Here is a 12,899-nt window from a genome sequence, read left to right as displayed (position 1 = left end):
TAACTCTTCTTTTAAATCATATCCTATGGAACCATTTATCTACCCGTATCTGCCCCTGTGCTGAGAAATCAGGTCACAGCACAAAAACATGCAGGGTTAGAGCTTGTAGGAGAAATTTAGGTCAACCCCCTACCATCTTCCACCTGCAGGATTGGGACACAGGTGAGGTGTCTTTCTGGTTTTGTTCCCATTTGCTTTTATCTTCATCGTCTGTCTTTACAGAGTCCATTGATTTTGTGATTTTGTGGTCACTGAATATTTGTTATATTTAACAATTCACAATCAAACGGTGTTATCTGACAGTGACCCAGTGAGCCAACAGGTTGGCCTGAACAACGATACGGGTATCCTCCACTTTTCAAAAGTTTTGCATTCTGCTACTTCGCTTTTACGAGAGATCTACATTAGTACCTGTCTTCACTAACTGAAAGAAATCCAAGGAGGATTTTTGCCTGTACAAAAAAAGGAAAAAAGCAAAAATAGCGGTCAGTGTTTGTTTCCCAGCGAGCTGTTACAGAGAGGCAGCATGTACCTCGGGCAGCAAGAGCGGTCCGCCAACCTCCTTCCCCAGAATGACTCTCAGCATCTCCACATGAAGCTTCCAGAGCTGTGAACTGTGTCTGTGAGCACCTGTGTTTTATCCCCATTTATTTTGTGCATCCGTTAGCAAGGTGTATCCTAAGGTATCAAAAAAGCCTAAGAGAGGTTATTTGTTGGGCCTGGCGATGCTCAAAAACTTTCCCATGTAAATTAATAGTCATTGCTTCTTTGCTTTTACTCTTTCAGCTTATTGAAGGTTTCGTAGGAACACGCTACATTCAGATAGCGGAGGGAACACCTGTATCAGTATTCTGGGACCATCCAGAATGCACACGCAGCTGTAAGATCCTTTATGAGAGAATCTAGTGTGGTGATTTTTTTTTTCCTTTACTTTTTTTAAAGCAAAGCAAAACAAAACAACACAGAGTAGCCCAAAATGTTGAATCTGAGCAACTTGGACAGCTGCATAGTCCGGCCTGCAATTTTTTTTTTTCAAGTATTGCAATTGCCGGATAGTTCTGTGGCTTTGTGCCCTGCCCTTTGTGCCCTGTGACCCTTACTGGTTACTTCAGACCATTTACACTGCTTTAGTTTCTGGTTGGAAACTAACTCTGCTCTCTTACAGATGGATTAAAAAGCTATGGAAATCAATCCTTGCCAGAGGGACGTGAAAGATGGCTCAATCCGATAGGAAATCCATTTGTGGCTCTATGCACACTCCGAGATAGGCACAGCCCAACACGGTCTTCCCTTGGAGAACAGAGGGCTTGGGTTTGGAGGGCACTTCGATCCCACCCCCACTGCACCCCCCATTCTGGTCCTGGTTTTGGTCAAATGGCTCCACTTCTCTGGCCATTCATTTGCATCAAGCTCCTTACGAGGTTATGATGAAGATCAGAGGAGAGGCATCAAAAAATGTTTTAGAAACTAGAAGTTGTATATCAAAGTATATAATTGCAATGATATAATTTCTTGCTACTAAGCAAAGTCTGCAGACAGGTAAGTGGAGGTTATGAGTGCCTTTTCTTTTTTCTTTTTCTTTTTTTTTTTTTAATATTTTTTAAATGTTTATCCATTTTTGAGCAACAGAGAGAGACAGAGCGCGAGCAGGCGAGGGACAGAGAGAGAGGAAGACACAGGATATGAAGCAGGTTTCAGGCTCTGGGCTGTCAGCACAGAGACCGATGCGGGGCTCTAACTCACTGACCACGAGATCATGACCTGAGTTGAAGTGGGACGCTTAACGCGCCACCCAGGTGCCCCATGAGTGCATTGTCAATACTCTAAGATCACACATATATGCAAGGTCCTAGTAGAGACCACCATTTCTTCTTTTTTTAAAATTTATTATTATTATTTTAATTTTTATTACTTTTTAAGTTAAATTTTAGTTAATATACAATGCAATATTGGTTTCCGGAGTAGAATCCAGCGATTCATCACTTACATACAACACCCAATGCTCATCACAAGTGTCCTCCTTAACACCCATCCCCCGTCTAGCCCATCTCCCACCCATCTCCCTCCATCAACCCTCCGTTCTCTATCTTTAAGAGTCTTTCATGGTTTGCTTCCCTCTCTTCTCTTTTCCTCTCTCTTCCCATATGCTCCTCTATTTTGTTTCTTAAATTCCACATATGAGTGAAATCATAGGGTATTTGTAGAGGTCATCTTTTCTAATAGTGAAGCTGGTCTGGTGGCCGATGGTGTTTTTAGCTGGAGGAAAGGCTGCCGATTAGACTGCTTTGCTGTGCAGGTGGAGAACGGGTCTTGAGTGGTGGCTCTGAGCTGTGGCTTTTGCACCGCTGTGGGTGGTGAGGCTGAGACACTTCCTCGGGAGCTTACCAACCTTTTCCTTTCACTTTTCCTGCCCTCACTCCCCTTTTTATTTTTAGGTTTTTTTTTTTTTTTTTACTAAAGAAGTTATACTTGCTCATTGCAGATGGTCTAGGAAGTTTAGAAAATATTCAAGACACAGAGAAAAATGCATAATCCCATCTCCTTGAGGCAACCCCTGTGGAGACTGTGAATTGTTCCCTTTCTTTTATTGTTGTTGTTACTGTTGTGTTAGCTGTACATTTTCCAGACATCATTGAGAGCCTATGGTTTATGACATTTTGGTATCCTGCCCACCTCCATTTCTGATTGCAGCATAGTAGAACCTTTATGATCCCTAGGGATAGATCTTGGGACCCTCTTGAATCCCCATATTTGCTAACACTGGTATAGAGTATAATTTCCTCAATAAAATTTCTCTCACCCATTTCACCAGCAGTTGACTCTCTGTTCAGGATAAGTTTCCACTACCTACCATGAACTCGTACATCTGTGACACTAACTGCATTCTACTGTAGCCTGTTGACTGGGCTCGATTACTGACTATGGAACTGGATCCCAGAACCCAATCTTTGACTGCTTGAAACTCAAATCCACTTGACCAGAAAGAACAAATGACTCCATGTCTTGGACTTTCAGGGTCACTTGTGAATAGTTTAAACCTCAAATATTCAACTGTGGCTACCAAGGGTGTCCTGATCCCTGCACCGCTGGAGAAGGGCAAGTCAAGATTCTGTTTCTCATCCATCTTTCTTGACCTTCTCCCAGGTGGAATTTGGAGACTTGCAACCTTGGAGAATCACCTCACTTAGCCTCATTGCCATCCAGGGAGGGCAGACCCACAGCAAAAGTCTTCTATTTTCCAGCTGGTGAAAGGGATTGAGGTGGGGATAAAGCAATGTGACCGTAAGCTGCCCCCTCCCAGAATCTCTCATGGGGCCCAGTAGAGGTTTCCTATCAAATGGCCACTGGAAAGATGCAAATGTCGACCTCTCCCCGCTGCACTTGAGCTTATCCTGAGTGGAATCAGAATTCTCTCCTCTGCATAACTCAAGCCTATGACTTCATGCCAGGGCCTCCTTTTGTGAACACACTAAAGCCATTATCCTAGCAGGCAATCCTTGTTTTTCTACACTTGTGATTTCAAGGGAGCTGATAGCGCCATCCCCCCTGGAGCCAGCCTCATTGTCCCAGGCCTTTTGGAACCCATATTGAGTAACTTCGAGGTGGCCCGTTAGAGGTGGCTTACACATTGCAAGTGAGAGAAGGACAAGAAAGTGGCTTTAGGAGAAAAGAACAAAGCCAAACCAGTGAGTGGTGAAGCTGATTTGGGCACAGGTTTCAGCCCTCTGCTACTCATCCTTTGATGGCAGCCTGCTAGTTTCATCAAAGGGAGGGAGATAGTGCCACACTTCAGAAGACATCCTAGGGATGCCCGGATTTTGTAAAATCTTTCTGCAACCAAGTGTCAGTCACTCTTTTGCTCAGATGTGTTTAATGGCTCCTTATGATTTCCAGGATAAAATCAAATCCCTGGGTATCAATACTTGGAGGGACCCCTCAATGATCTCCCTTAACTTGCCCTTCTAGGTTTTATTCCTTTTTCTCCATCCATTTAGTAGATTCAGTGTGGTCTCTTCATTGTGTTCCACTGATTAACCCCTCCTCTGCTGGCAATGGCTCCCCACCTCCTTCCTTACTTTCTCTTCAGGTCACTTCCCACTACTCACCTAACACATAACTATTTGCTGACCTAAGGAAAAGTACCTTTCCTTAGGTCAAAGGTTAGGAATAGGCAGGCCATGGGGCACCTGGGTGGCTCAGTCAGTTGAGCATCCGACTCTTGATTTTGGCTCAGGTCATGATCTCATGGTTTGTGGGTTCGAGCCACACGTTGGACTTTGAGCTGACAGCATGGAGCCTGCTTCAGATTCTGTCTCCCTCTCTCTCTCTCTCTCTGCCCCTCCCCCCAAAAAATTAATTAAAAAAAAAAGGAATAGGCAGGCTATAGATTGATTCAACCAGCAGACTACATGACTTGTTTGGCCCTCAGAGAACTTTATGAATTTGAGCCAACATTTAAAATTGGGAGATTTCACATAACCTTTAACAACCACCTTTATCTCAACTCAATCTGAAGAATAACACACTCTGACCATACTGTGCCCACATTTCGGCACAGTGGTAGTTGTGCTTACAGACTGACTCTCACATGCGGTTGACAGGTCACATGCCCCCCTGTTGTCATGGTCCCTACCATTCACAGACAGTTTGTATGCATGTTTCCACCTGCTTCTGCTTCTCAAATTCATATTCCATCTGGACTCTGCAGGCATTTGTGTTTTTAACTCCTGCCTTAAGTAAAACAACAATAATTTTACAATAATAAATCATGAAAACACATACATAGAGTCTTCCAAAGCACTACTAAGACAAATGAAAGCACCGCCTAGAACATCACACTGCAGAGTGGGAGAGGATATCCGGGTTGTGATCTTGCGGGGAAAGCCTAAATTTCCCCATCCTGGATGGTCTCTGCAGCACTTACAGGGACAGGCAGTGAGGGGCGAGATGGGAGATGTGGAAGAGAGGGAGGACTCAGGGGTCCTAATTGCCCAGGCTTTTACTCTGCAATTAGAAGAATGGAGTTTCCATCGACTGATGCAGGCAAGACCATGAGAAAAATAGACTGTGGGGGGAAATTCAGAGCTTGATTTTGAGCCTGTTAGATTTGATGACCTTGTTAGACATCTTTAATGAGTTGAATTGTGTCCCCCCAAAACGTAGATTGATGTGCTAACTACCAGTACCTCAGAATGTGACCTTATTTGGAAATAAGAGGTAATCAGTTAAGACAAGTTCCTACTAGAGCCACAAGGACACTTAAACCAGTATGCCTGGGATCCTTTCAACAGAAGACAACACACACCAGGGAGAAGATGGCTGTGTGATGATGACAGAGACAGAGATTGAAATGCTGCATCTACAAGCCAAGGAGCCCTAAGGATTGCCAGGGACCATCAGAGGTTCAAAGAGGCAGGAAAGGATTCTTCTCTACAGGTTTCAGAGGGAATATGACCTTGCTGACCCCTTATACCTTCAGAACTATAAGAAAATAAAATTCTGTTGTTTTCTGCCACCTAGTTTGTGATCCTTTGTTAAGGCAGCCCCCAGGAAACTAACACAGCATCTGATTGCAAATGTTGAACATGAATAGGATGTGTGAAATTGGAATTCGGTTACATTATTTTATTCTTCACCAAAGCCCTAAGTCTTTTATGCCCAATTGTGTCAGTCAGGAGCCCCGAAGCAATATGAATAGTTTAGAGAAGGATTAATAAAGGGAGTATTTTCCCAGGGGTGGGCAGGATATAGGAAAACTTCAGGGAATAGTGTGAGACCCTGAAATTGCTAACTGCTAGGACTGCAGAAGTGAAAGAAAGGACAGACAAGGGAACTTGGGGACAAAGAGGGCTATGAGGATGGGTTACCCTGGCAGGGAAGAGAAACACCCACCTGACATGGCACTGGGGAGGGATGCAGGGAGGATTACATACCCCAACCTTATCCTCCTCCCTCCAATCTCATGCTTGTCTCTCCAATGACGAACCCAAGGAGAAGGCAGAGGACAAAGGAGCTCATTGAAGTGGTTCATAGAGGTCACACACCTGGGGCAGAGAACAGGCTGGAAATGAGATTGGGAAGACAAACAGATCTCCAGCTCATCCATTTAACACATGTACAAATTGATCTCAAGAGAGGTGAAGTGATTCACCCAATGTCTCATGGCTCAAGTGTCAGCCTGAGTGGCTCCCAAGACTGGACTCAACCACTCCATAGTGGGGCTTCCTCTAAAGGGCTCGCAGGCCTCTGGAACACAAGGAATGCTTTTCTAACTGTGGAAGTCAGACACTGAGAGAAGTTGGGGGAGAAGGGAGATGTCAGGATGAGTCCATCTCAAAATTCATGTAACAATAAAGATGACAAAGGGGCTAGCCTGACTCACTCAGTGGGACCAGCACTGCATTTAAGCCAATCAGGGAAGACAAGATTTGCTCAGCCTGGAGACAGAACTAGTGGAGATTCCTATGTTCCATGGTCTGTTGTAACATGGCTAAGTTTGCTTCAATGAGGGACGCACTGGGAATTAGTTGAAAGTGACTGTGAGACCATCTGCTGGGGAAAAAGAAATCAAGATGAAGACCTCTTGGTCCAAAGAAAAATGGAATTAGGAGGGAAGAGACTGGACAAGGCGCTCTCTTGTTCTCCCATCTATTTTGGCAAGAGCAGGCATGGCATATGGGCTTTATCTCCTGTGCCCACTCAGACCGATTGGTTGTGGCTGTCTAGAATGCTGTGCTGAAATAGATTCTCAGATCAGCACATCGACATTTGGATAAAATGCTGTGCTTGACTTAGTGATGTCTGCTATGAACATCGAATTGGAAGTAACAAAATGCCTGACGCGCGTTTGCGTCCTTGGGTGAATGTATTCGGTTGTCAGCAAAGCATTTCATGACCTCCATGGAGACCATGACATTTTGGTATACAATGTGGTGATAGTTACTCTGTATTTTGGGGAGTTCTTTCTTTTTTGCTTCTCCATGGTATTCCAAAGGTTTTTATTGTTTTCTTTGTAAGCGACAATGCTACTTGGTTTTAGCTGTGCTGAAAGGAACTAAAGAGAATCCTTTTTGGATCCTTTTGGGCCTGTGTGTCGAAAGGGGAAGACTGATCCTGGAGCTGGGGGTGGGGCCGGCACAGGAATTGGGAACCTGGCAGAAGGTAACCAGCTAATGTGTGTGACAACCTTCAAAAGGCCTCAGGACACATCTTGTCAGCCATTCTCCTGGGTCATCCCCTCACGGATGGTGTTGTTTACAGGAAATCCTCACACAGCACCAGGGGAGGGGGCATGGAGGGGGAACAGGAGGAGGTTAAGGGGCTGGGCTTGTTATTCTTACCAGCACCATTGGAGGAGAGGGTTTTATGTATCAATACCGTGTCAAGGAACTTTCTCTCCCAAGTTAGGTAGGTTCAGAGGGGATGGGGTAAGGAATATGGGCAAAGATGCTTACTTCAGAAGAGCCCCTCTGGCCTCTACCCAACATGCTCACAATATGATTGACAGGGCTCCACTAGCCTTGCCTCTAAATTTCTCTCTCTCTCTCTCTCTCTCTCTCTCTCTCTCTCTGTCTTTGTTGGAGTCTAAAATTTCTACCTGAGAGCTATTGCTTAACCTTAACTCCAGTTATTTATTTCAAAGGTTATTTACCCTTCAAAAGACGTTAGAGTCCATGGAGCAGGTGTTCTATTCAGCTGCCTGGGGTTTGAGGTGGGCACAGCACTGATGCAGGACTGCAGAGTCCTGGATTGGGTCTGGACTGCCGCCAGGGCATTTGAGTCCTTCCCTTGGGTTTTAGTTGCCTCATCTGTGCAATGGGAGAAGGGAAGCCAGTGAGCCTGGCCTAGCTTTCATTTCTCTCTGTGTGGAATTAATTCTAATCCCCTCCCACTCGGGGCAACTAGGGGAAATCCATGTACCTTCCTCTTCTCTTGCTGTCCTCCAGCTTCCAACAGCTAAAGGTCAATGAGAGAATCACGCGCAGCCTCTTGAAAGGGAAAAATGTCACAGGAAGTCATCATGCTGCCCGAGTGGGTTGCAAGTGTGACTTTTGGGGAAAGGGAGGTGGATGTTTGAGATACGAGCAGGGGGGCTTGGGGAGGTGACACAGAGCAAAGCTACAGTGGGCAGTGCAGAGTCCCTAAGCCCCAAATACTCATGTGTCCCCCCTCTCCTACTTGCAATTCAAAATATAAACAGTGTATGGCAAAAAAAAAAAAAAAAATCAAGAATCCAATGTAGTTCTGAATTTTTAATGCTCTTTTGGAAATCTAAAATAACAAATTCTTTAAAAACACTCTCTCTGAGGGTGGTGGAGGGAGTGGGGGATGCTTGTGCTTGGCCGAGGTCATTGTCACAGCCCTGGTCTGGTCAACAGTTGCTGAGGAGCCATCTCCCTTTCCTGGTCATCATGGCCTTGTCTGACCCCGAGTAAGTCATGTCTCCCCCAGACGCAGGTATGTTGCTTGAAGAACAAGGGGTTTGGCAGGAAGGTTCTGAAAAGATACTTCACAGAGTCAACAGTTGATTACAAACAGGGTGGGTACTGTGGTTTGTTTTTAAAAGTTTATCTATCCAGGAGTCTGTGCTCTAACAAACAGTAAGCTGAAACAAACAAATAGAAAACACACAAAACAACGGAAGTGTTTTGCATGAAAAACAATCAGGTTCTCTAGAAGCCTAACCTATCCATCCTGTTCAGGTTTGGTAGACTGAGGGCAGGAAGTGTGGTAACAATAATACTTTGGGCATTTTGTTTTCTTTCCTGCAAACGGGGAGGATGTGTGAGAACATATGGAACATTCCATTCTGGTATCATCTGGTTCCCGTCCTAATATTATTAGAGGAATCTTGTAACAAAGCGCTGTTCCAAGGAGCTTTTTGTTGCTTTCTACTGCCTTCCAAAAAAGTTTTGTTTTCCTCTCCAAAGGCTGTGGTAGAGAGGAAGGGTCCCCAGGGAGACGTTGACAGGTGTGGTTTGTTCTCTCGTCTCTCCCCAGCTGACCCCTCTCCCCTCTTTCTCGGGGCCAAAATGGAGAAGGGTCTTCATTGGCTTCAAACAGAAAAGCTCTTTTCAGAGGTGGGTGGGAGGGCCAGGGAGGTTCTTGGTAAAACTGGCCATTTTCCAACCTCTGAAACGGCCTTTTCTGTTGGAAGAAAACATGAGAAACTGGAAGCAAGAAAAAGGGATTTTTATCAGATTTGTGAAAGCAGTAGAGAGGTGGGCGAGGTGGAGAAGTTGGGGCCATGAACCAGAGTGGTTTTACAACCTCCTATAATACTCCTGCTCCTACCTTTTCAGGAAGGTTCGGAGTGATTGAGAAAAACAAGGTGTTGGTAAGTTGGTTCAGCAACGGGTGTGTTGTTTCGTGTATGTTGAGAGTGATGTCTTATCATTTCTTTTTTTTTTTTTTAAGTCTACTTATTTATTTTGAGAGAGAGAGAGAGATCACAAAAGTGAGCAGAGGAGGGGCACAGAGAGAATCCCAGGGAGGCTCCACACTGTCAGCGAGGAGCTAGATGTGGGGCTCGAACTCACAAACAGTAAGGTCAGAACCTGAGCCGAAATTAAGAGTCTGACTCTTAACAGACTGAGCTACCCAGGCGCCCCTTTGCCTCATCGTTTCTTATGGATGATACCATCCTACGACACTTTCTGGATAAACCCCTGGCTGGTGCCCTCCCTGGGATGGTAAATCTCTTTATTTCTCTTACCGGTTAGAAATAAAACCACATAAAAGCTCCTTTTTTTGGAAATAGAGAGTATGGCTGGGTTGTTCTGGAGACCTTTGAGAAGCCATAGGTTGTGATTGATGCCTTGTCCCTAACCTTATGTCCCTGGCCAGGGGCTCCTTGCCTCTCTGGGACCCTCTGCAAGGACTTCATCCTGGATCTTAGCCACAGGGGCCAGGTTTCCCTGTGTGGGTCCATGACTGGCCAGCCTGGGCTCCGGGAGGGCAGAGAACTCACTTCCATCCATGTCTGGTCTGCAGGGGAGGGGCTGACTATCAAATCCGGCCTGAAGTTTCCCAGAGATATCCTTTGCCAAGTCCCAGCTGGTACATGGTAAAATTCAGGTGAGGTTCCTGGTGTGATGTGAATATAATTCCATTCCTGGAATGTTGCCTGAATTCATTTCTACCTTCTAGAATAATAGAAGTCGCCATCCTTTGTCAAGACCTCAATGGTGGTAACTGCAAAACCGCTCGTCTTTTAGTAGTGGAACTAAACTTTTCGTTGTGGAACATTGAAGCACTTAGCAGGTATCATCTGATTAATTTTTCAGGGCAATCCAATGAAGTAGGACTCCCATCACCCTCTCAGATGAGGGCCCTAAGGTGAGGAGTTTAGGCTGGTGGACAGTAGAGCTCGGATTATGCACTCAGACTAACCTGGCTTCAAAACCTCTGCTTTCCCCACTGTTATATCTCTCCTAGGAATGGAATGGATTAAATGCGATGTGTAGTTGGAAGGGACCTTATAGACCAGTGGCCACAACAGTCTCCTTTTACTGAGAAAGAAACTGAGACCCAGTCAGATTTCAGAGTGGTTAAGAGGCTGCCTGGGTCTAAATTCTGGCTGTGTCTCTTACTAGCCCTGTGACTTGGGACAATCTACTTCTTTCTCTCTGCCTCTATTTCCTCATCTATAAAATGGGACTGATAATACCCACCTCATGGCATTGTTGTGAAACTTAATAATAAAGGGGCGCCTGGGTAGCTCAGTCTGAGCATTTAACACAATAAAAATGAGCTATTTTGCTCCTATTGTTTATAATAGTGAAAAATTAGAAATAAATTAATAACACTGTTTAGTTAATCATATATACACAGATACATATATTAAAATGTATACATAACTGTGCAATTGAAAAAATATATATATACGCATATATATACATATATATTGTCTGACTACACAGATGGTTCCCCAACTATGGTGATTTGACTTAACGATTTTTTTACTTTACAGTGGTGTAAAAGTAACATGCATTTATTACAAATGGTACTTCAGATTTTGAATTGTGATCTTTTACTGCACTAGTGATATGCAGTATGATTCTTGTGATGCTGGAAAATGGTGGCAGCTACAGTCCCGTCAGCCACGCGACCGTGAGGGCAAACAACCCACACACTTACAGCCATTCTGTCCTTCACTTTCAGCACGCTCTTCAATAAGCGACACGAGACATTTAACACTTTCCAAAAAAATAGACTTTGCGTTAGATCATTTTGCCCAACTGTAGGCTAATGTAAGCATTCTGAGCACATTTAGAATGGGTTGGGCTGAGCTGTGAGGCTCAGTAGGTCAGGCACATTAAATACACTTCGACTTGTATTTTCAAGTTGCAATGGGTTTATCAAGATGCGACCCTAACGTAAGTGGAGGAAGGTCTGTATGTGTATTGAATATGTATATTATATTCAATGAAATATAATGACTTATAGAAACCATAATTTTGCAGAATAATTACATGGGGGAAATGCTGATAATTTAATGTTTAGTGATAGAAAAGCCTACAAAACATTGCTTATAGGACAATTGCAAATGCAAAGAACATGCATCTATGAAAAGCTATACAAAAGTAGTAACAGTTATTCACTTATTATCTCGGGGAAGGCAGATTTTATGAAACGAATGTTTGTGTTCCCTCAAAATTCATATGTTGAAATCCTACCCCCCCCCCTCACTGATGGGGCCTTTGGGAGAAGATTGCATCATGAGGACAGAGCCCTCGTGAATGGGGTTGATGCCCAGAGAGCTCTCTCCCCTTCCATCGTTGATGACACAGCAAAAAGATGACACCCATGAACCAGGAGGTGGCCCATCACCTGACATCAAATCTGCTGACACCTTGACGTTGGGCTTCCTTGCCTCTGGAACCGTTAGAAATAAATTTCTGTCATTTACAACCAACCCAGGATCTGATACTCCGTTAGAGCAGCCCCACCTGACGAAGACAAGGATTATGTGTAACTTTTACTTCTGGTTGGCACTTGCCAGCACTTCCTCAATTTTATATGATAAAATGAATTGCTTTCAAAATGCGAGCAGTGCCCAGAAATGTCAAGAATTTTGTCCTTCTTGATGCTCGGTTGACTTGTGAGCTTTCTTTTATGGGAACGTTTACAGTTTCCGGGTTTCCTTTCACACACAGGAAGAATGGCAGGTCCATTCCCTCCCTGCCTTTAACATCTATCATAGGAGCACTTGCCTCAGCCCAGGGCATGTCCGGGAGTGCCTTCCGTTCTTGGCATAAGTTGGGAACATTCTCCCAGGATCATGCAGCCCTGCAGGCTGACAGCAGGGAGCTGTTAGTTCATGGGCTATCCCTGGCTTGCTTGCCTTGGAAGGTAATTCTTTTCAAGGTGAACTTGAATTTTCTCCCCTAGTTTTACATTTTAATTTATTTGTTTGTTTTTGCTAAGCTGTGACAGTCTGAGGCAGGTCTGGAGCTGATGCAAATACACAACCACATGAGATTTTAGGGAGATTATCCTGTTCCAAGTTTCTGAAACTTCTCTCTCATGGTAAAGGATGGGACTAGATTGTACCCCCTCCCCCCCCATCTTCAGAATTCATAAAAGCCTTGTGACACCATAATATTTCCGTTTGTTTTAATGAAAGCAAAAATAAGGTTTTATATTGCCGCTTGAAAAACGAAGCATGAAAAATAAAAATTAAATTAAAAACAAAATTGGAAGAAGCCTGGTGTCTTAGGAAGACGGGCTGGCTCACTCTGTGTCTGTGTCTTTAGGCCCTGCTTCATTCCCAAGAGGGTACCAGTCTCTGAATTTGAATGTTTTTTAAAAAAAATTTTTTTTTAATGTTTATTTATCCTTGAGACAGAGACAGAGCGTGAACGGGGGAGGGGCAGAGAGAGAGGGAGACACAGAAT

General features: G+C 44.3%; 1 long non-coding RNA gene across 1 annotated transcript; it reads right to left on the bottom strand.

Annotated features, from left to right (window-relative positions):
* Window positions 1–8,237: 8,237 nt before the first annotated feature.
* On the bottom strand, window positions 8,238–10,078 carry LOC147576169 (uncharacterized). Its single transcript, XR_015242020.1, has 2 exons — window positions 9,971–10,078; window positions 8,238–8,496 (listed from the first exon to the last, which is right to left on the bottom strand). It is a non-coding gene; the product is annotated as an uncharacterized LOC147576169 (long non-coding RNA).
* Between the last annotated feature and the right edge of the window lie 2,821 nt (window positions 10,079–12,899).

Source organism: Puma concolor, chromosome D2, assembly GCF_028749965.1.
Source record: "Puma concolor isolate L17-30 chromosome D2, mPumCon1.1.hap2, whole genome shotgun sequence".
Lineage (NCBI taxonomy): Eukaryota > Metazoa > Chordata > Mammalia > Carnivora > Felidae > Puma > Puma concolor.
Note: the sequence above shows the minus strand (reverse complement) of the source record. Positions and strands in the feature narration are given on the sequence as shown.